The sequence below is a fragment of the Pelophylax lessonae genome, assembly GCF_965119305.1.
Source record: "Pelophylax lessonae genome assembly, chromosome: 2".
NCBI classification, from domain to species: Eukaryota; Metazoa; Chordata; class Amphibia; order Anura; family Ranidae; genus Pelophylax; species Pelophylax lessonae.
In genome coordinates, this window is record NC_138769.1 from 326,484,374 (window position 1) to 326,506,057 (window position 21,684).

General features: G+C 47.0%; 1 protein-coding gene across 1 annotated transcript in view; it reads left to right on the plus strand.

The window, feature by feature from the left end:
• Positions 1 to 5,724: 5,724 nt before the first annotated feature.
• LOC309546154 (cAMP-dependent protein kinase inhibitor beta-like) overlaps positions 5,725 to 21,684 on the plus strand; it is a 56,783-nt gene continuing 40,823 nt past the window's right edge. Inside the window, exon 1 of the mRNA XM_082245694.1 lies at positions 5,725 to 5,786. The gene's annotated coding sequence lies outside the window, so the exon portion shown is untranslated. The remainder of the gene's footprint in view (positions 5,787 to 21,684) is intronic.

The following is a 21,684-nucleotide window of genomic DNA, read 5'->3' on the forward strand; positions in this document are numbered from 1 at the left end:
CCTAAAAAAACGACCTACTCGTTTAACAATATACACTGAACAAAATTATAAACGCAACACTTTTGTTTTTGCCCCCATTTTTCATGAGCTGAACTCAAAGATCTAAGACTTTTTCTATGTACACAAAAGGCCTATTTCTCTCAAATATTGTTCACAAATCCGTCTAAATCTGTGTTAGTGAGCATTTCTCCTTTGCTGAGATAATCCATCCATCTCACATGTGTGGCATATCAAGATGCTGATTAGACAGCACGATTATTGCACAGGTGTGCCTTAGGCTGGCCACAATAATAGGCCACTCTAAAATGTGCAATTTTACTGTACTAGGGGGTCTGGGGGAAGGGGGGGTCCAAAAACCAGTCAGTATCTGAAGTGGCCACCATGTGCCTCACGCAGTGCAAAACATCTCCTTGGCATAGAGTTGATCAGGTTGTTGATAGTGGCCTGTGGAATGTTGGTCCATTCCTCTTCAATAACTGTGCGAAGTTGCTGGATATTGGCCGGACCTGGAACACGCTATCGTATACGCCGATCCAGAGTACCCCAAACATGCTCAATGGGTGACATGTCCGGTGAGTATGCTGGCCATGCAAGAACTGGGATGTTTTCAACTTCCAGGAATTGTCTACAGATCCTTGCAACATGGGGCCCTTCATTATCATGCTGCAACATGAGGTGATGGTCCTGGATAAATGGCACAACAATGGGCCTCAGGATCTCGTCACAGTATCTCTGTGCATTGAAAATGCCATCAATAAAATGCACCTTGTCCATAACATATGCCTGCCCATGCCATAACCCCACCGCCATCATGGGCCACTCCATGCACAACATTGACATCAGCAAACCGCTCACCCACACGATGCCATACACACTGTCTGCCATCTGCCCTGTACAGTGAAAACTGGGATTCATCCGCAAAGAGAACACCTCTCCAAAAAGCCATCGAATGTGAGCATTTGCCCACTCAAGTCGGTTACAATGAGGAACTGCAGTCAGGTGGAGACCCCGATGAGGATGACGAGCATGCAGATGAGCTTCCCTGAGTCGGTTTCTGACAGTTTGTGCAGAAATTCTTTGGTTATGCAAACCGATTGTTGCAGCAGCTGTCCGGGTGGCTGGTCTCAGATGATCCTGGAGGCGAAGATGCTGGATGTGGAGGTCCTGGGCTGGTGTGGTTACATGTGGTCTGCGGTTGTGAGGCCGGTTGGATGTACTGCCAAATGCTCTGAAACGCTTATGGTAGGGAAATGAACATTCAATTAACGGGCAACAGCTCTGGTGGTCATTCCTATAGTCAACATGCCAATTGCACGCTCCCTCAAAACGTGCGACATCTGTGGCATTGTGCTGTGTGATAAAACTGCACATTTTAGAGTGGCCTTTTAGTGTGGCCAGCCTAAGGCACACCTGTGCAATAATCATGCTGTCCAATCAGCATACCCCCCAACCGTCCCGGATTCCACGGGACTGTCCCGCAATTTGGCGGGAGTCCCGCGGTCCCGGGAGCCGGGCTGAAGTCCCGGAAAATGTGGCCGGCCATCTCTTCTCCTCCCTCCTCCTCCTCCTCCCAGCTCCGCCTCCCGACCGTGCGTCTCAGCGCCGGCCGCGATCGATGCAGCGGGGGACAATCAGAGGAACCGTTCTGTCAGGGGAAGATAACTCAGCGGCCGCCTGACACAGTCTGTAGTTAATGCTGCAGCGAGATTCACTCCTGCACTTTTTAACTACCGTCTGTGTCGGGCGGCCGCGGAGTTATCTTCCCCTGACACATACAGGAAGTGCCGAGTAGCAGGACCTGCGGGCGGGTGCAGCGGGACCCGGGAGTTGAGGTCTCTGCGATCCCTGTCATCTGTCTACTCTCTGGATCTCCTTGTCTCCCGAGAGGTTAGTGTCCCTTTTCGAACTACCTACCTCTTGCTGCGGTGTTAGCCGAGGGGGGGGAGGGGGTTGGGTTGTATGGAGCTGGGGTGAATGGATGTAGCTGGGGGGGTTTGTTTGGAGCTGGGGTGGATGGATGTACCTGGGGGAGGGGTGGATGTAGCTGGGGGGGTTTGTTCGGAGCTGGGAGGGGTGGATGTAGCTGGGGGGGGATTTGTTTGGAGCTGGGGTGGATGGATGTACCTGGGGGAGGGGTGGATGTAGCTGGTGGGAGGGGTTTGTTTGGACCTGGGGTGGATGGATGTACCTGGGGGAGGGGTGGATGTAGCTGGGGGGGGGTTTGTTTGGACCTGGGGTGGATGGATGTACCTGGGGGAGGGGTGGATGTAGCTGGGGGGAGGGGTTTGTTTGGAGCTGGGGTGGATGGATGTACCTGGGGGAGGGATTTAACCGGGGGGAGGGGTGGATGTAGCTGGGGGGGGGGTTGTTTGGAGCTGGGGTGGATGTAGCTGGGGGGGGGGATTTGTTTGGAGCAGGGTGGATGGATGTACCTGGGGGAGGGATTTAACTGGGGGAGGGATTTAACCGGGGGGAGGGGTGGATGTAGCTGGGGGGTTTGTTTGGAGCTGGGATGGATGGACCTGGGGGAGGGATTTAACCGGGGGAGGGGTGGATGTAGCTGGGGGGGTTTGTTTGGAGCTGGGGTGGATGGATGAACCTGGGGGAGGGATTTAACCGGGGGGGAGGTGTGGATGTAGCTGGGGGGGGGGTTTGTTTGGAGCTGGGGTGGATGGATGGACCTGGGGGAGGGATTTAACTGGGGGGGTGTATGGAGCTGGGGTGGATGTAGCTGGGGGGGTGGATGAACCTGGGGGAGGGATTCAGCCAGGGGGGTGTATGGAGCTTGGGTGGGCATTTGGGGAGGATGTAGCTGGGGGGGTGGATGGACGGACCTAGGAGAGGGATTTAGCCGGGGGGTGGATGTAGCTGGGGGAGGGATGTAGCTGGGGGGTTGGATGGACCGGGGGGATGTGTGGAGCTGTGGTGGGCATTTGGGGTGGATAGAGCTAAGGGAGGGATGTAGCTGGGGGGGGGTGGATGGACCTGGGGAGGTATTTAGCCAGGGGGGGTGGATGGAGCTGGGGTGGGCATTTGAGGTGTATGGAGCTGGGGGGTAGATGGAGCTTTGTTGGGTATTTGGGGTATATGGAGCTGGGGTGGGTGTTTGGGATGGATAGAGCTGGGAAGGGAGGTTGGGAAGGGGGTGAATGTAGCTGGGGGGGTGGAATGAGCTGACGGAGGGATGTAGCTAGGAGAGGGGTGTATGGAGCTGGGGTGGGCATTTGGGGTGTATGAAGCTGGGGGGAGGGATGTAGCTAGGGGGGTGGATGGAGCTGTGGCGGCCATTTGTGGTGTATGGAGCTGGGGGGTAGATGGAGCTTTGTTGGGCATTTGGGGTATATGGAGCTGGGCAGGGTGTTTGGGATGGATAGAGCTGGGATGGGAGGCTGGGAAGGGGGTGAGTGTAGTTGAGGGGGGGTGTGTAGCTGGGGGAGGGATGGAGCTAGGGGGGTGTATGGAGCTGGGGTGAGCATTTGGGGTGTATAGAGCTGGGGGGTGAATGGTGCAGAGTCCGACCCCTGCATTCTGTACATTACACTCCTGTCCCCTGCGCTCTGCACATTACATACTCCTGTCTCCTGCGCTCTGTACATTACACTCCTGTCCCCTGCGCTCTGTACATTACACTCCTGTCCCCTGCGCTCTGCACATTACATACTCCTGTCTCCTGCGCTCTGTACATTACACTCCTGTCCCCTGCGCTCTGTACATTACACTCCTGTCCCCTGCGCTCTGTACATTACACTCCTGTCCCCTGCGCTCTGCACATTACATACTCCTGTCCCCTGCGCTCTGCACATTACATACTCCTGTCCCCTGCGCTCTGTACATTACACTCCTGTCCCCTGCGCTCTGTACATTACACTCCTGTCCCCTGCGCTCTGTACATTACACTCCTGTCCCCTGTGCTCTGCACATTACATACTCCTGTCTCCTGCGCTCTGTACATTACACTCCTGTCTCCTGCATTCTGTACATTACACTCCTGTCTCCTGCGCTCTGTACATTACACTCCTGTCTCCTGCATTCTGTACATTACACTCCTGTCCCCTGCCCTCTGTACATTACACTCCTGTCCCCTGCCCTCTGTACATTACACTCCTGTCCCCTGCCCTCTGTACATTACACTCCTGTCCCCTGCCCTCTGTACATTACACTCCTGTCCCCTGCGCTCTGCACATTACATACTCCTGTCTCCTGCGCTCTGTACATTACACTCCTGTCTCCTGCATTCTGTACATTACACTCCTGTCTCCTGCGCTCTGTACATTACACTCCTGTCTCCTGCATTCTGTACATTACACTCCTGTCCCCTGCCCTCTGTACATTACACTCCTGTCCCCTGCCCTCTGTACATTACACTCCTGTCCCCTGCCCTCTGTACATTACACTCCTGTCCCCTGCCCTCTGTACATTACACTCCTGTCCCCTGCCCTCTGTACATTACACTCCTGTCCCCTGCGCTCTGCACATTACATACTCCTGTCTCCTGCGCTCTGTACATTACACTCCTGTCTCCTGCATTCTGTACATTACACTCCTGTCCCCTGCCCTCTGTACATTACACTCCTGTCCCCTGCCCTCTGTACATTACACTCCTGTCCCCTGCCCTCTGTACATTACACTCCTGTCCCCTGCCCTCTGTACATTACACTCCTGTCCCCTGCCCTCTGTACATTACACTCCTGTCCCCTGCGCTCTGCACATTACATACTCCTGTCTCCTGCATTCTGTACATTACATACTCCTGCACTATATACACAATACTGTACATTATATACTTCTCACTAAAGTCTTCATTGTCTCAACAGTTGCTGGTTGCTATGCAGTCTCTGACTATTTTAATGAAGCTCTTCTTTAAGGTAGGCTGAGCAATCAAAGCATATTTTATGAGTACTAGGAAGTCTGGGTTTTGTTTACCCTATCCCTTAAGCTCCTCCCACTGCTACACAATTGGCCACACCCACAATTTGCCGCGGCGCGCTACGCGCGCCACAGGTTGTATTCATCTTTTAGTGTCCCTCATTGCCAAGTTCAAAAGTTGGGAGGTATGAATCAGCATCTTGATATGTCACACCTGTGAGGTGGATGGATTATCTCGGCAAAGGAGAAGTGCTCACTAACACAGATTTAGACAGATCTGTGAACAATATTTCAGAGAAATAGGCCTTTTGTGTAGATATAAAGAGTCTTAGATCTTTGAGTTCAGCTCATGATAAATGGGGTAAAAAATAAAAGTGTTGTGTTTATAATTTTGCTCAGTGTATAAGGACAGCCTAGTTCCCAGACCACCCGGTGTCCATGACCCCCATATCCATGCTGATCTTCTGTCATCATCTGTGGGAACGCCCACCGAACACACCTACAGCACCTGTTCATTCCGTTACACCCCTCCCTAGCCCTGGCTCAGTCTATTGACATGTACCCCCTCCCAGCTTGGTACATCCCGTCCACTGAACAATCCACGAATAGACGGGAAGGCAGGCTTAGCAAAAGGCAGACCGGGTGCAACCACTCTGCAGACGAGACAGAAGGGAGGGGGGCAGAAAACCTAATATCACAGTCCTATTCAGGGTTTGTAGTCAGAGATCTGCTTGGCAGTTTGAATGTTAGATTCGATTAACAGGGGCATTGCAATTGTCGTGGCGTGGAGAAGTTCGGACTGTGCAGGTGGATGATTGTATCGTGCTCCCCCCTCTTGTTTAGTTTTGGTAGGTTCCCTTTCTGCTGCCCAGAGGAGAGATGCTGGGTCGAAGGATGCTCTATTGTCAGTAAGGGGCAGGGTGTGTGTCTTCCAGCTGCTGCATCTCAGCACACTAGGTGCAGGTGGGTACCCAGGTAAGGAGGTGGTGGATTATTGGCTATCTTTGTTACACAATCATGTCTGTGCTCAGTGTCTCCATGTGTCATCATAGCCTCCCCCCCAAAAAAGCAATCTATCCTTCCTTACCAAGTATGTGCACATCAGTATAGTTCTCCACCTCCTTTATAGATCACCAGACATGTCTTCTATGTAGAATACTCATTAATAACTACACTAACAAACTACATGTATGTTCCATACCTCCAAACTAAGCCACAAGTATACACAATGAATAAGGATCACCATACACAGTACAATCTGACCGTACAATCCACTTTACATGCACCAAAACTATGTAACACAAGGACCTACCTAATCCAATCAGGCAGGTCCTTCCAATACATATTTGTTGGTAGATCTAAAGGAAATTGTACAATTTGATCATAGTGTGTGTGGTGAGTGTAACATGCACTGGTCAGAGGTCATTTTTTTTTTTTAATTCTCTTGCCGTAAAGTAAATATGTTGTAGTATTACGTATCTCTAAAGCTAGACATATTAGACGTATTAGTATCTCTAAAGCTAGACATATGACCTTAAGCAAACCAATATAGAAAACAAACCTAGCAAGTAGAAATTATTAACACTAGCAAATATTTAGCCATTCGTGAACGGTGTCATTTTTGGAGGGCATTGATTGTTGTGATTTTGTAAAAGTAAAATGTTTAACTTTTATTTTGTGTATGCATGTGTTATGGCAGGGCTTGACAAATTTGCTTTGCTCTGCAGGGTGCAGAATGTAGGCCATGGGGTGCAGGAGATACATGCTGGGTGCAGAACACAAGACAAAGGGTGCAGGACATGTGGTGTAGGGTGCAGGGCACTGGAGAAGGGTGAGGTCACTGCAGGATATGGGGTGCAGACCGCAGGACATGAGCTGCAGGACATGTGGTGCAGGGTGCAGAACGCAGGAAATGGGGTGCAGGAGATACACGCAGGGTGCAGAACACAGGACAAAGGGTGCAGGACATGTGGTGTAGGGTGCAGAAAGCAGGACATGGGGTGCAGGGTACCAGGAAAGGGTGTAGGTCACTTCAGGACATGGGGTGCAGGATAAGGGTGCAGAGCGCAGGACATGGGCTGCAGGACATGTGGTGCAGAACGCAGGACATGGGGTACAAGACATAGGATGCAGGAGAGGGGTGCAGGACATGTGGTGTAGAATGCAGGACATGGGGTGCGGGGTACCAGAGAAGTGTGCAGGGCACCCCAGGACATAGGGTGTAGAATGCAGGACATGGGGTGCAGGACACAGAACATGGGGTGCAGGGTGCCAGAGAGGGGTGCAGGACATGTGCTGCAGGGCATGGAATGCAGAAGGCTACAGGGCATGGAGTGCATAAGGCTGCAGGGCATGGTGTGCATAAGGGTGCAGGACATAGTCTGAAGAAGGGTGCAGGACATGGGGTGCTGGACGCAGGACATAGGCAGCAGGGTCAGGATAGTAATGTATTACCCCACTGCCCCTGTGTCCTCCTGCATGTCCTGTGCATCTTCCCTAACAGTGCCTGAAAGCAGAGTGGATGCAGAGGGCAGCCTATGTGCATAAAACTTGTTCCTACTTAACTGGCTGCTTTGCGGGTTTGCTCTGTTTACTACTGTAAGGACACTGTAGTCTTTTTTTTCCAGCACCTTGTGGGGTTCTTTGTGGCAGTGCCGAGACAGCACCATGTTGGAGATTATCTTGCTCCTTCCTCTATGTTCTGCTGGAGGGCTGCCTGCAAGGACACTGGCAGCTGTGGGTGGAAGCAGGAGCCGATGCTCTGTCGCGAAAAGGAGAATTAGAAAGTTCGGCAGCGGGAGCTCAGTGAGGCGAGTCCTCTCATGCCGCGCTCGGCCGCTGTCCTGCCCGGTCCACCCCTGACTTCAAAGGTTGGGTGCCACTGCCTCCTCTGCTTCCCTCATCCTCCCGCCAGGCCCCACTCAGAACCACATTCCTGTCTGAAAAATGTGTCCGGGTTTTCAGGCAGGCACATTATTCATACCAACAGTGAGAATGGCCTGACAAGAGCTCATTTCTAGTCGATGACGACCTGGTGCCTGGGATTTGTCGAGCCCTGTGTTATGGAATAATATTCTTTTTTGTTCAGATGATAAATATAGCAAAAAGGGGAATCGGGGTTGAAAACATTTCTGACACATAAGACATGGCATATGAATGTAAAGTGCACTGTACATGCATAAGCTAGGGACTGGGCGTTAAGGGGTAAATGTACAGGGACTGCGTGCTGAGGTGTAAAAGCACATGGGTTAGAGCAGGGGTGTCAAACTCAGTTTCATTGCGGGCCACATCAGCATTATGGTTGCCCTCAAAGCGCCGGTTGTATCTGTAAGGCTATATAAATGTATTAAGTCTTTAACATATTAAATTATTGCCTCTGCATTCCATTATTACTGGTTTTAGTAATAACATAAGACTTAAGCTGTGAAGGGCAGGTGCAGACTGGCACAGAGCCCACTCACACTCCTGTACAGGTGATGTAAGTCTGAAAAGGAGGATCATTCAAAAGAAACTTGACTGGAGACTGCTCAGACAGAACTTGGTACTGCCATAATGTTCTGTCTGAGCAGTCTCCAATAAAGTTTCTTGTGGATGATACCAGCGGTGTGTGACCCTCCTTTTCAAAATGTATAGAATTGTATTATTCTCATAATAATTATAACCAGATGTCCAGAGCACCCCACCCTGCCTTACATTAGATGTCAAGAGTCCCCCACCATCCCTTACATCAGAGTGCACCCGCTTACCTTGTACTGCTGCTGGGCAGAAGTACTTGACCTCTTTTAACAAAAGGCCAGTAACGCTTTTGGCTGATTACCTTGCCAGGGCCTTTAAATGGTGTTCCTAGACCATAGAAGGAACCATCCAACTGGAGCATCCATGAAGTTTGAGCTCAAAAAAAAGGAATGCCCCACATAGCATTAAATCCAAAAACACTTTATTTAGGATAATGAAATTACACTTCTGTTTCAAAAGATTAAAAAGCACATAATAGATCTTGCTGGCCGGCATGAAAACAAACGCCCACACTTCTGGGATTTGTGGCATGCGAAGCTGTCATTGGGTCATCTTCCCTACGCGTTTCATCACAGACTGACATCGTCCTGGGCCTAGAAGGCTGGATTTGGCCTTCGGGCCTTGTGCTTGACACATGTGGGCTGGGGGGGGGGGGGTGTTACACAAGTGCAACAGACTTGGCACTAAGAGGTTAATGCACTGGGTACTGAAGGGTTAACAGTAAATGCACATGTTCAGGGAAGTGTACACTGAGGGGTCGACACACATACATTGTGAATTAGACAATAAGGGTTCATGCGTATGCCCCGAAAATTTGGCACTGAGTGGTTAACCACTTGCCGACTGCCTAACGCCGATCTACGTCGGCAGTCAGCCCCTCACAGGCAAAGTGACGTAGGGCTACGTCACTAGCTTGTGAGGGTCTAGGGAGCGAGCGCGCGCCCCCGGAGGCGCACTCCCGCTCCCGCGTGGTCACGGACCCCCCCCGCGCGTGTGACCGGCGGACCCGATGTCCGCCGGTCACTCGGCGATCGGCGGGGGAGAGGGAGAATGTCAGGCAGCTTGTGTAAACAAGCTGCCTGTCATTCTCCTTGCTGTTAGGATACTGATCACTCGGATCTAGTATGTAGATCCGTTGATCAGTGTCCATACAGCTCAAGCCCCAGCCAATCACAGTAGAAAGCACGCCCCTAGGGATACACACAGCCCCTCCCTCCCAAATAAAGTTAACCCCTTCACTACCAGTGTATTTTTACAGTAACAGTGCATATATATAGCACTGATTACTGTAGAAATGTCACTGGTAACCCCAAAAGTGTCAAAAATGTCAGTCAAGGGTCCGATCTGTCCGCCGCAATATCGCAGTACCGCAAAAAAAATCGCAGATCGCCGCCATTACACGTTAAAAAAAAAAACAACAAAAATGACAGAAATCTTTCCCTTTGTTAGTAAACGCGATAACTTTTGCGCAAACCAATCAAAATACGCTTTTTGCGATTTTTTTTACCAAACATAGGTAGCATAAAACAAATTGGCCGAAAAAGTAAAAAAATTTTGATTTTTAAATTTTTTTTTTGGGGAATTTCATATAAAAAAATGTGAAAAATATTGCTATTTTTGCAAAATTGACGCTCTTTTTTTGTTTATAGCGCGTGATCAAAAAATCGCACAGGTGATCAAATACCACCAAAAGAAAGCTCTGTTTGTGGGAAAAAAAGGACGCCAAATTCGTTTAGGTACAGCGTCGCACGACCGCGCAATTGTCCGTTAAAGTCACGCAGTGCCGAATCGCAAAATACCCCCTGGTCGGAATGGGGGTAAAATCTTCCGGGGCTTAAGTGGTTAAGGGGTTAAATTTGGCACTGAGTGGTTAAGGGGTTAAATTTGGCACTGAGGGGTTAATGCACATCACTGTAGTGGGCATTAGGTGCTAAGGAGCTAATACACATGCCCTCGAGATTTTGGGGTTGAAGAACCAAAGTGGTTGTAAACCCTCACATACTGTATACCCAGTGAATTGACTGGACTCAGGTGATACAAAGAGATTAAATAAATCCTCCTACGTAAGTTATACATGTTTATTTACAGTCTTCTCCCCTCTACATCCATTCAATATCCAGAATCTATAAAGCCTGTCTGAGCTGTCAGAAAAAATTGGGAGGAGAGCTGAGAGCTCTGAGAGCGGATTGGGGGGAAGGGACACATCCCTTCACACAGCTCACAGAGGAACAGAGCTGAGGCTGTCAATCAGCTGGAGCTCCCTCCCCTGTCCCCTTTTTTTTCTCTTGGTGTCAGGAAAACTTGTCAGAAGTGATTCATGCTGATAGCAGAGTAACGAAGCAGCAGACAGAAATGGCACTTAGTGCTCTGGAGTGAGACAAGTACATTTGATAGATGGATTTGCTTTGTTCATATTTCATGTCTGAGGTTTACATCCACTTTAAGGTACATGTGCTGACTGCTGGGGACTGGACACAGAAGTCCTAATGCACTTGAGCTGGGAACTGGACACTAAGGGGTTAACTCACATTATCTTGCAACTGGATTAGCTTGCATGGGCGCTGAACGGTTAAACTGTATGCTCAGCCCAAACTTGTTTGGTTCATTTTTGATATAATGTGGAAAGAGTATTAAAACAGCATAGGGATTCCTAATATCTAGAGTTCTGTTAACCAAACAGCGACTGCATCCAATCAGGTCTAGTCATTGTTCGGTATTCAGACAGCCACAGGCACTATGGCTATCTGAATTACAATAGCCAGCAGGGGAGATTCCTTTCTCTGCACTATTTACTAATCTATTGGTTTTCTCTTGTTCAGCCTGCGAACTGAATGAGAAAGAGCAATGCGTATATGGCTGGCATTACTCCAAAATCTGAACAAAACAGAGGCCTCAGGATATCAATAAAAGAGTTGAGTATGGTGTAAGTGAAACACTAATGAGGAGAGCAGAGAGGTGGTGCATGAACCAGGAGGTTGTAACTTTCTTTGTGTGTGGGGAGCCACCAGTACTGTTGACATATTCGGATGTGTTAATTTACATAGGAGAGCTCAAATGGGTAGCAGAACACTGAGGAGAGCGGAAAGGGAGAGGAGAGTATGTTGACTAAGGGTGTAAGGCTGAATGGATGTAAAGCGGAAAAAAGCTTTTGGGGCTTGACTCTTAGGATATATGAAGGATAGCTGTGTGTATTGGAGGAGCCCTCTCACTGCTGGCATTGATACTGAGAAGTGAGGCAACCGTGCTGGAGGCAGGAGAACGTTTTAATACTTTAATTGGATAGGAATGATGGACGAAATTAAATTATGAGCTTTTTTGCATTGGGGTGATAGGTTACCAATACTGTCCCATGGTTTCTTACTGTGATTCCAAAATAGCAACAAGCACCTTCCAGGGCATTTGCCATTACTTCTGAGATGAAGCTTGCTGAAGATGCTGTGTACTAGGGATGTTGAATATAATCGCAGCATCGAATCATCAATATTCAGACATTCGTGATTCGCTGGAAGTCGGGCGAATCGATTGCCGATGTCGTCATCCGGCGCTCTGTGCAGTGCTCTGTCTCTCCTGGAGAAACACAGAGGCAGTGTCTGCCCGGTGAGGCCCCCCCTCCCCTTCCAGGTGGAGACTGGAGCAGAAAGTCAGCTGATGAGCTGACAGCCAGTAGAGTGAGGGGGGGGAGGAGCTCGAGGAGACCCCACGTCAGCAGAAACATTACTGGAGGCACCGAAAGGGAGAAGAAAAGCACAGACACACGGAGAATGGAGGAGGGGTAATCAACTGACACTGAGAGCGAGTGCCAGTGTCACTGATCCCATTCCTTCCACCACCATCCCTCTGCCTGATCCCATTCCTTCCACCACCATCCCTCTGCCTGATCCCATTCCTTCCACCACCATCCCTCTGCCTGATCCCATTCCTTCCACCACCATCCCTCTGCCTGATCCCATTCCTTCCACCACCATCCCTCTGCCTGATCCCATTCCTTCCACCACCATCCCTCTGCCTGATCCCATTCCTTCCACCACCATCCCTCTGCCTGATCCCATTCCTTCCACCACCATCCCTCTACCTGATCCCATTCCTTCCACCACCATCCCTCTGCCTGATCCCATTCCTTCCACCACCATCCCTCTGCCTGATCCCATTCCTTCCACCACCATCCCTCTGCTTGATCCCATTCCTTCCACCACCATCCCTCTGCTTGATCCCATTCCTTCCACCACCATCCCTCTGCCTGATCCCATTCCTTCCACCACCATCCCTCTGCCTGATCCCATTCCTTCCACCACCATCCCTCTGCCTGATCCCATTCCTTCCACCACCATCCCTCTGCCTGATCCCATTCCTTCCACCATTATCCCTCTGCCTGATCCCATTCCTTGCACAACTATCCCTCTGCCTGATCCAATTCCTTCCACCACCATCCCTCTGCCTGATCCCATTCCTTCCACCACCATCCCTCTGCTTGATCCCATTCCTTCTACCACATCCCTCTGCCTGATCCTATTGCTCCCCTCCACCATCCCTCTGCCTGATCCCATTCCTCCCCCCACCATCCCTCTGCCTGATCCCATTCCTCCCACCACCTTCCTTCTGCCTTATCCCATTCCTCCCCACCACCATACCTCTGCCTGATTCCATTCCTTCCACCCCATCAGTTTGCCTGATCCCATTCCTCCGCCATCTTCCCTCTGCCTGATCCTATTCCTCCCACCTCCACCTCTCAGCCTGATCCCTCCCCCCTTCCCCACCACCATCCCTCTGGCTGATTCCATTCCTCCCCACCACCATCCCTCTGCATGATTCCGTTCCTCCCCACCACCATCCATCTGCCTGATTCCGTTCCTCCCCACCACCATCCATCTGCCTGATTCCGTTCCTCCCCACCACCATCCCTCTGCCTGATTCCGTTCCTCCCCACCACCATCCCTCTGCCTGATTCCGTTCCTCCCCACCACCATCCCTCTGCCTGATTCCGTTCCTCCCCACCACCATCCCTCTGCCTGATTCCGTTCCTCCCCACCACCATCCCTCTGCCTGATTCCGTTCCTCCCCACCACCATCCCTCTGCCTGATCCTTTCTTCCCCACCACCATCCCTCTGCCTGATCCCATTCCTCCCCACCACCATCCCTCTGTCACTTATTTGTGCATTTAGGACAGAAACCCATTTCAGGTCTTTGTTCAAACAATCTGCTGAGCAACCCAGAATTAGTTTGTGAGAGAGTCGGTCTCTTACGCTCAGCTCTTACGGCAAAGAAGCCTTTCCGTTTTCCCTCTAGATGTAAAGAATGCCCCTTTGTTCTCTGTATTGAACTGAAAGTGAATAACTTGTAGCCCTCTTTTGGGATGGTTATGAGAATTACCCTCCCCAAATAGGATATTGTGCTAAGAGCAAATGACAATAAAAAAATGGAGTTCTTCTGACTTCTTGAGTTATTGGATAAAAACACGGACATTTATCGTGATGCATCGCGGAATCAAATCGAATCGTTGATAGGATAATCGAATCATGAGACCAGTGAAGATGCGCACCCCTACTGTGTTTGTTTATTTTTTTTTTTTTTTAGCGTGGCATAACAAAAAGGTTGGTATAAATTTTGACATAGCCCAAGCTTTCTCTGTGGGCTTTGTACTGTATGTAATCCTTTATAAAGCCATTGTTTACAAGCACCTCGTAGTGTGGTTTACAAGACCTCAATCAACCCTTGCCACAAACGCATGTTTTACTAGTACTGTACTCGCTGTGTGTAGGTCCTTCAAATATTTCTGTGGAGTAACTAACTGGCTTTTACTGATCGTCTTACTTTATTACATCCAATGTCATCTAACTGGGACAAGCATGCAGATATGGAGTGTCTGAGGTCCTTAATCAGGTTACTTGATCCACGGCAGGAACTAAAGTATTAAAGCTACTGGCTCATCATAAAAGTCAGACAACTACAATTTTCAAAAGGCAAGGTCCACAATGGTAGTCTCTGTTTATCTCATGAAAGGTTTACTTTAAATTGGAAGAGAAGTTGAGGGGGAAAAAAAACCTTCTCCCTGCTAGGTAAAGTCATAATGTGCTAGTATGCAACACATATTAGCACATTATGAAAAACCTACCTTGAAATGAAGCCCTCCAGCAGTGCGCTGTCACAGCTGACAGGGCTTCCATCTTCACCCGGTCTTCCTTCTTTGGTTTGCTTTTGAGTGGCCAAGCCATGATAACATCACTCCTGCACATGCTCGTGGGAGTCACTCATAATGGCACAGGGCTCTGGAGGAACAGAAAAGGTATGCTGTTCCTTCAGAGAGCATGAGCCGGTGACTTCACCGGCTGAAGGAACACTGAATATCTCCTAAATGGTGCACGTTTAGGAGATATTCCTTGTACCTACCGGTAAGCTTTATTATAAGCTTACCTGTAGGTAAAAGTGTCCGGGGGGACTTCACTACCACTATAATATGGAATGACCACCATTATCATTCACATTTCCCTCGATCAGGCCTTGCCTTGTTTAATTTTTGCAGATTCTGTTGCATGTGATCTATTCCATCGCTATTTTCCCATACAGATATACAATAAATGCTCTTGTATTCTGTGAGACAGTGATAAATATTATTGTTGTTCAGGGCACCTATAATCTTTATTACTACACGAAGTGTCGGTTCACACTATGGCGATCCGACTTCGGGGGTGACCTGTGAAGTCGCGTGCACTGCGACTTCGGCGCGACTTGCACGGACTTCACATAATGGAAGTCAATGCAAGTCGCTCCGATGTCGCCCCGAAGTAGTACAGGAACTATTTTCTAAGTCGGAACGACTTGAGTCGCTCCTATTAGAACGGTTCCCATAGTACAGAATGGACCGCGACTTGTCAGGCTGACAAGTCGCGGTAGTGTGAACCGAGACTAATGGATCTCAAGAGGGAACTCCTCCTTGATACCACACTTAATGGATCTCAACCAGGGGTCAACTTTCTGTTCAATACATTTTTACTGAAAATATGACACAATACAGTATAAGTACAGACGTGATATAACCAGCTGAATGCAGACTTCCAGAGGATAGCAAGAAGAGACAAAAAGACCTTAAACAATCAATGCAAAGATTTAGAAGAAAACAACAGAATGGGAAAGACTAGAGAACTTTTCAAGAAAATTGAAGATATCAAGGAAAAGTTTTTTTTTTTTGCAAAGATGGGCAAGATAATAGACAAAAATGGCAAGGACCTGATAAAAAAAAAAGAGATGGCAAAAATACAGTACACAGAACTATACAAGAAAGATCTGAATGTCCCATATACCCACAATAATGAAGTCACTGACTTTGAACCGGTGTTCCCTGAAAAAGCCTACCCTCGTCACTTCCGGTGCACCTACGTAATTGAACAGCTGAGGAGCTTAGCATTGCGCATGCTCACAGCTCCGGATACGTCATTGAACAGCTGAGGAGCTTAGCATTGCACATGCTCACAGCTCCGGATACGTCATTGAACAGCTGAGGAGCTTAGCATTGCGCATGCTCACAGCTCCGGATACGTCATTGAACAGCTGAGGAGCTTAGCATTGCACATGCTCGGAGGGTAGGGAATTTTCACGGTAGTGTGTTGTAACGTTACACCACATCAGCTGTTGCCGCAGTTACATTAAAACATCTCGGCTTCAACATGAATCATCTCCGCTCCTACCCCTGTCACTTCCCTGATCTCGGCTACTAAATGTAAAAGCGGCGGCGGGTCTATGAAAATATAAATCACGGAGCAGAGATCTCCGTGATTTATATTTTCATAGACCACCCGCCGCTTTTACATTTAGTAGCCGAGATCAGGGAAGTGACAGGGGTAGGAGCGGAGATGATTCATGTTGAAGCCGAGATGTTTTAATGTAACTGCGGCAACAGCTGATGTGGTGTAACGTTACAACACACTACCGTGAAAATTCCCTACCCTCCGAGCATGTGCAATGCTAAGCTCCTCAGCTGTTCAATGACGTATCCGGAGCTGTGAGCATGCGCAATGCCAAGCTGCTCAGCTGTTCCATTACGTATCAACACAGGTGGCTCTGAGGAAGAGGTTGAGCCTCAAAAGGCGTCAGCCGTCATCTTATTGGATTATGGACTAACACATGGACTATTCCTGACACTGGAGCAACTGAGCTTGTTGTGATCATTTTTCACCTGTGTTTGTGAGTAGCCATTTTATATGTTGCGTGAATAAAGCCTATTATTGAGGATAATGCGCTAGGTGGGTGCGCCCTTTCTTTGTTTCTGTTTGTTCCATTACGTATATGACAGGAAGTGACGAGGGTAGGGAATTTTCACGAGGTAGGGATTTTTAACGTTACACCGGATAGAGTGAAGTTAAGTGGGCCTTCAAAAGCACTGCTAATAACAAAGCTAGCGGAAGTGATGGTATCCCATCTGAGTTATTTAAAATCCTAAAAGATGATGCTGTTAAAGTGCTGCACTCAATATGCCAACAAATTTGGAAAACTCAACAATACCACAGGACTGGAAGAGGTCCATATTACATTTTGATACCAAAGGGCAGCGCCAAAGAATGTCCAAACTACCGTACGATCGCACTCATCTCACACGCTAGGAAGGGTATGCTGAAAATTCTACAAGCTGGGCTTCAGCAGCATGTGAACCAAGAGCTACCACAAGTACAAGTTGGATTTCGAAGAGGCAGAGGAACTAGAGTTCAAATTGCCAACATTCGCTGGGTTATGGAGAAAGCAAGGGAGTTCCAGAAGAATGTCTACTTCTGCTTTATTGACTACAGTAAAGCTTTTGGTTGATTGTTTGGCTCACAAAAAGCTGAACTTTGAATATTTTCCCCACCTAATGTGAAGAGAGGACTCATTGGAAAAAACACTGATGCTGGGAAACATGGAAGGAAAAAGAAGAGGACGACCAAAAACAAGATGGATGGATGGGATCATCCAAACGATGAACATGAAGTTAAGCAAGCTCTGGGAGGCAGTGGAGCAGTGTTAATTTCGTAGACTAAAACCGACTAAAACGTTTTCGTTGACTAACATAATTCAGATGACTAAAATACGACTAAAACTAAAATGGCATTTTAGTCTTAAGACTAAAATACGACTAAAACTAAAATGGCATTTTAGTCAAAAGACTTAACTAAAACTAAATGAAAATTTAGATTTTGAATATTAGATTTTTCACTCCAGGACCAGCAGTAGTATATAATAAGTTTGGAAATTGTAGAGAAATGCTTAAATAATGCATTACAAATTACAATTGAACTACACCCATTCGATTATAGATGACTAAAATGAGCTTTAGTCGACTAAAATGTAAGACATTTAGTCGACTAAAATATATTGGTGTTTTAGTCGACTAAATACGACTAAAACTAAAACACTTTCAGAAGACTAATATGGGACTAAAACTAAAATGCCATTTTTGTCCTAAGACTAAAACTACATTGAAATTTGCTGCCAAAATTAACACTGCAGTGGAGGACAGAAAGGCCTGGCGCGCTATGGTCCATGAGATTATGGAGTCGGACACAACTATATGACTGAACAACAACCACAGACGGGAGGTACACACAGATGTGGTTACAGATATAAAGCCCGTAGGCTGGCCATGTTGGTTGCAAAATAGAACATGGAATGAGTTATTATTATTCTGACACTACCTGCCTGGAGTTTGCATGTTCTCCCTGTGCATGCGTGGGTAGGTTAATTGGATCCTGTATTTTAAAAAAAAAAAATGGCCCTACTGTGTATGTATGTGAGTTAGGGACCTTAGATTGTACACTCCTGGAGGGTAGGGACTGATGTGAATGTACAATGTATATGTAAAGCGCTGCGTAAATTGACAGTGCTATATAAGTACCTGAAATAAATAAATTATAATACAGAATTTATATAGCACCAACAGTTTGCGCAGCACTTTACGATCTAAATGAAGACAGTACAGTTACAGTACAATAAAATACAAGAGGGTTAAGAAAGCCCTGCTCATAATAGCTTACAATATAATAGGCAGTTGAGAACTGGTAAACCCAGCTAAGTGGGACCTTTTTCAGCGGGAACGCACTGAATGTATGTAATGTGAGGGGTTCAGGGTCTATTGATGCCAGCTTGCTGGAGGGGATCTATTTTTGCGGGGCAGTAGGGGTCTATTGTTGCTAAGGAGGTCTATTGATGCTGGTGGAGGATCTACTGTTGCTGGTGGTGAGTCTTATTTTGCTAGGAGGGATCTAGTAATGCTGGCTGCAGGGAAACCTGTTGTTGCTGGGGAAGGGGGTATTTTGTTGCGGGTGATCCATTGTTGCTGGGGGTCTATTGGTGCTGTCTGCAGGGAGATCTGTTATTGCTGCTGGGGGAGGGGTATTTTGTTGTGGGTGGCCCATTGTTGCTGTGGGGTTCTATTGTTGCTGGCTGCATAGAATCTTTTTAACTGCTTTTCTTGTTATCATAAACGCATTCCATACAAATTGCTTAGTACTACAATTGTTACTTGGTTCTGTGTTCTCTAAAAGGGGCAGTACTGGGAGGTGGGTAAGGAGTGGAACCAAAGAATGGTACAGGAGGTGGGTAGGGGGTGGAGACAAGGGGTGACTGAAAGGAGGAGTTTCTGCACATATTCTCTGAGGAAAAAAAGCCCTGCAGCTAAGTATATTGTGTTCTCTATCTTGGGTATCCAGTTTAAAAAAAAAAAAAAGGGGCATGATTATTGATAGTGCTAAATAATATGATATTGACTGCAAACCACAGGAGGCAAATGTTTTTATTGCCAGCAAGCTGCAATTATACTGGTGCAAGTACAGTTACTAGTGGTTAAAATGTGTTTTTTTTTTTTTTTGTTTTTTTTTAATGTGCTAAGTCCTGTACTTGCACATACAGGTCCCTCTCAAAAAATTAGCATATTGTGATAAAGTTCATTATTTTCTGTAATGTACTGATAAACATTAGACTTTCATATACTGTATTTTCTGGCATATAAGACTACTTTTGAACCTCAAAAAAATCCCCCAAAAATGGGAGGTCGTCTTATACGCTGAGTATAATATCTCCAAGGTAACCTAAGTATAAGTATTACCGGTAGATGAAAATTAGGGGGGGTCGTCTTATACGCCCAGTCGTCTTATACACCGGAAAATACGGTATTTTTAGATACATTACACACAACTGAAGTAGTGCAAGCCTTTTTATTGTTTTAATATTGATGATTTTGGCATACAGCTCATGAAAACCCAAAATTCCTATCTCAAAAAATTAGCATATCATCAAAAGGTTCTCTAAACGAGCTATTAACCTAATCATCAACTAATTAACTCTAAACACCTGCAAAAGATTCCTGAGGCTTTTAAAAACTCCCAGCCTGGTTCATTACTCAAAACCGCAATCATGGGTTAGACTGCCGACCTGACTGCTGTCCAGAAGGCCATCATTGACACCCTCAAGCAAGAGGGTAAGACACAAAGAAATTTCTGAACGAATAAGCTGTTCCCAGAGTGCTGTATCAAGGCACCTCAGTGGGAAGTCTGTGGGAAGGAAAAAGTGTGGCAGAAAACGTTGCACAACGAGAAGAGGTGACCGGACCCTGAGGAAGACTGGGGAGAGGGAAATGCCAAAATGCCTGAAGTCCAGTGTCAAGTACCCACAGTCAGTGATGGTTTGGGGTGCCATGTCAGCTGCTGGTGTTGGTCCACTGTGTTTTATCAAGGGCAGGGTCAATGCAGCTAGCTATTAGGAGATTTTGGAGCACTTCATGCTTCCATCTGCCGAAAAGCTTTATGGAGATGAAGATTTCATTTTTCAGCATGACCTGGCACCTGCTCACAGTGCCAAAACCACTGGTAAATGGTTTACTGACCATGGTATTACTGTGCTCAATTTGCCTGCCAACTCTCCTGACCTGAACCCCATAGAGAATCTGTGGGATGTTGTGAAGAGAAAGTTGAGAGACGCAAGACCCAACACTTTGGATGAGCTCAAGGCCGCTATTGAAGCATCCTGGGCCTCCATAACACCTCAGCAGTGCCACAGGCTGATTGCCTCCATGCCATGCCACATTGATGCAGTCATTTCTGCAAAACAATTCCCGACCAAGTATTGAGTGCATAACTGAACATAATTTTTTGAAGGTTGACTTTTTTGTATTAAAAACACTTTTCTTTTATTGGTTGGATGAAATATGCTAATTTTTTCAGATAGGAATTTTGGGTTTTCATGAGCTGTATGCCAAAATCATCAATATTAAAACAATAAAAGGCTTGCACTACTTCAGTTGTGTGCAATGAATCTAAAATATATGAAAGTCTAATGTTTATCAGTACATTACAGAAAATAATGAACTTTATCACATTATGCTAATTTTTTTGGAGGGACCTGTATAAGATAATACCTTCCAATTTAGGGTCAGTTTCCCCTCTGCTCAAACGGAGTGAGAAGCTGGGAAATTTCCTATTTTGAATATTGAAGAAGTGCTTATCTAAAAATCTGCCACGGGGGAGTGTGAAATTACTCACGCAGCTTGTCAAATGACTTCAGTTTACCTTGAGTCAGTTTAGGAACTGAGGAAAAGTTAGATATTCTCCATCAGGAAAAGGCTTCAGGGTTTGTGATTCCAGAATGAAACACGGAAATAATAAACGGTGTATGTGGGGACATTCGTTTAGCTGCCTGTTTGAAGGTGTGTCAATACTGGGTTATTTATGAGGCCTCGTTGAGCAGGAGTTTACTAGAACAGGTGTTTACATCTGTTTGAGGAGCAAGAATATGCCTCCAAAGAATCTCATTTAGCATGCAGAAGTACTAAATGCACTGACTGTGCTGCCTGGTAATACTTGGCCATGTTGAGGGAGACCGAGGTTTTTGTTTTGAATTATACATTTCTGGCCACACTTGGCCTGACTAAGGCTGGCCATACACTATACAATTTTCTTGTTCAACTTTCCTTTAGATTTACCAAAACCATATAATATAAGTTCAAACCTGAACACTTTCAATTTGTATGCAATCAGGCAGGCCCTTGCACTACATAGTTGAAGGTAAATCTAAAGGAAATTGAATAAGAAAATTGTATGGTGTATGGCCAGCCTTAGCCTCAAATTTTGAGATTTGTGTAGTAGGGATAACACCTAGGAGTGCCTGGGCATAATATAGAAATGGCATCATATTGACATTAGCAACTCTCCTGAGCTAAGAAATGCTAAGTGGGTTGCAAGTGATCAATAGGTGTTCAGTCAATCAATCAATCTTGATCAGTAGGCCTAAAGATGGGTAAATGGCATGGAAGAGAGAGAGAGACTGTAGTGATGTGTAGTTGAAGA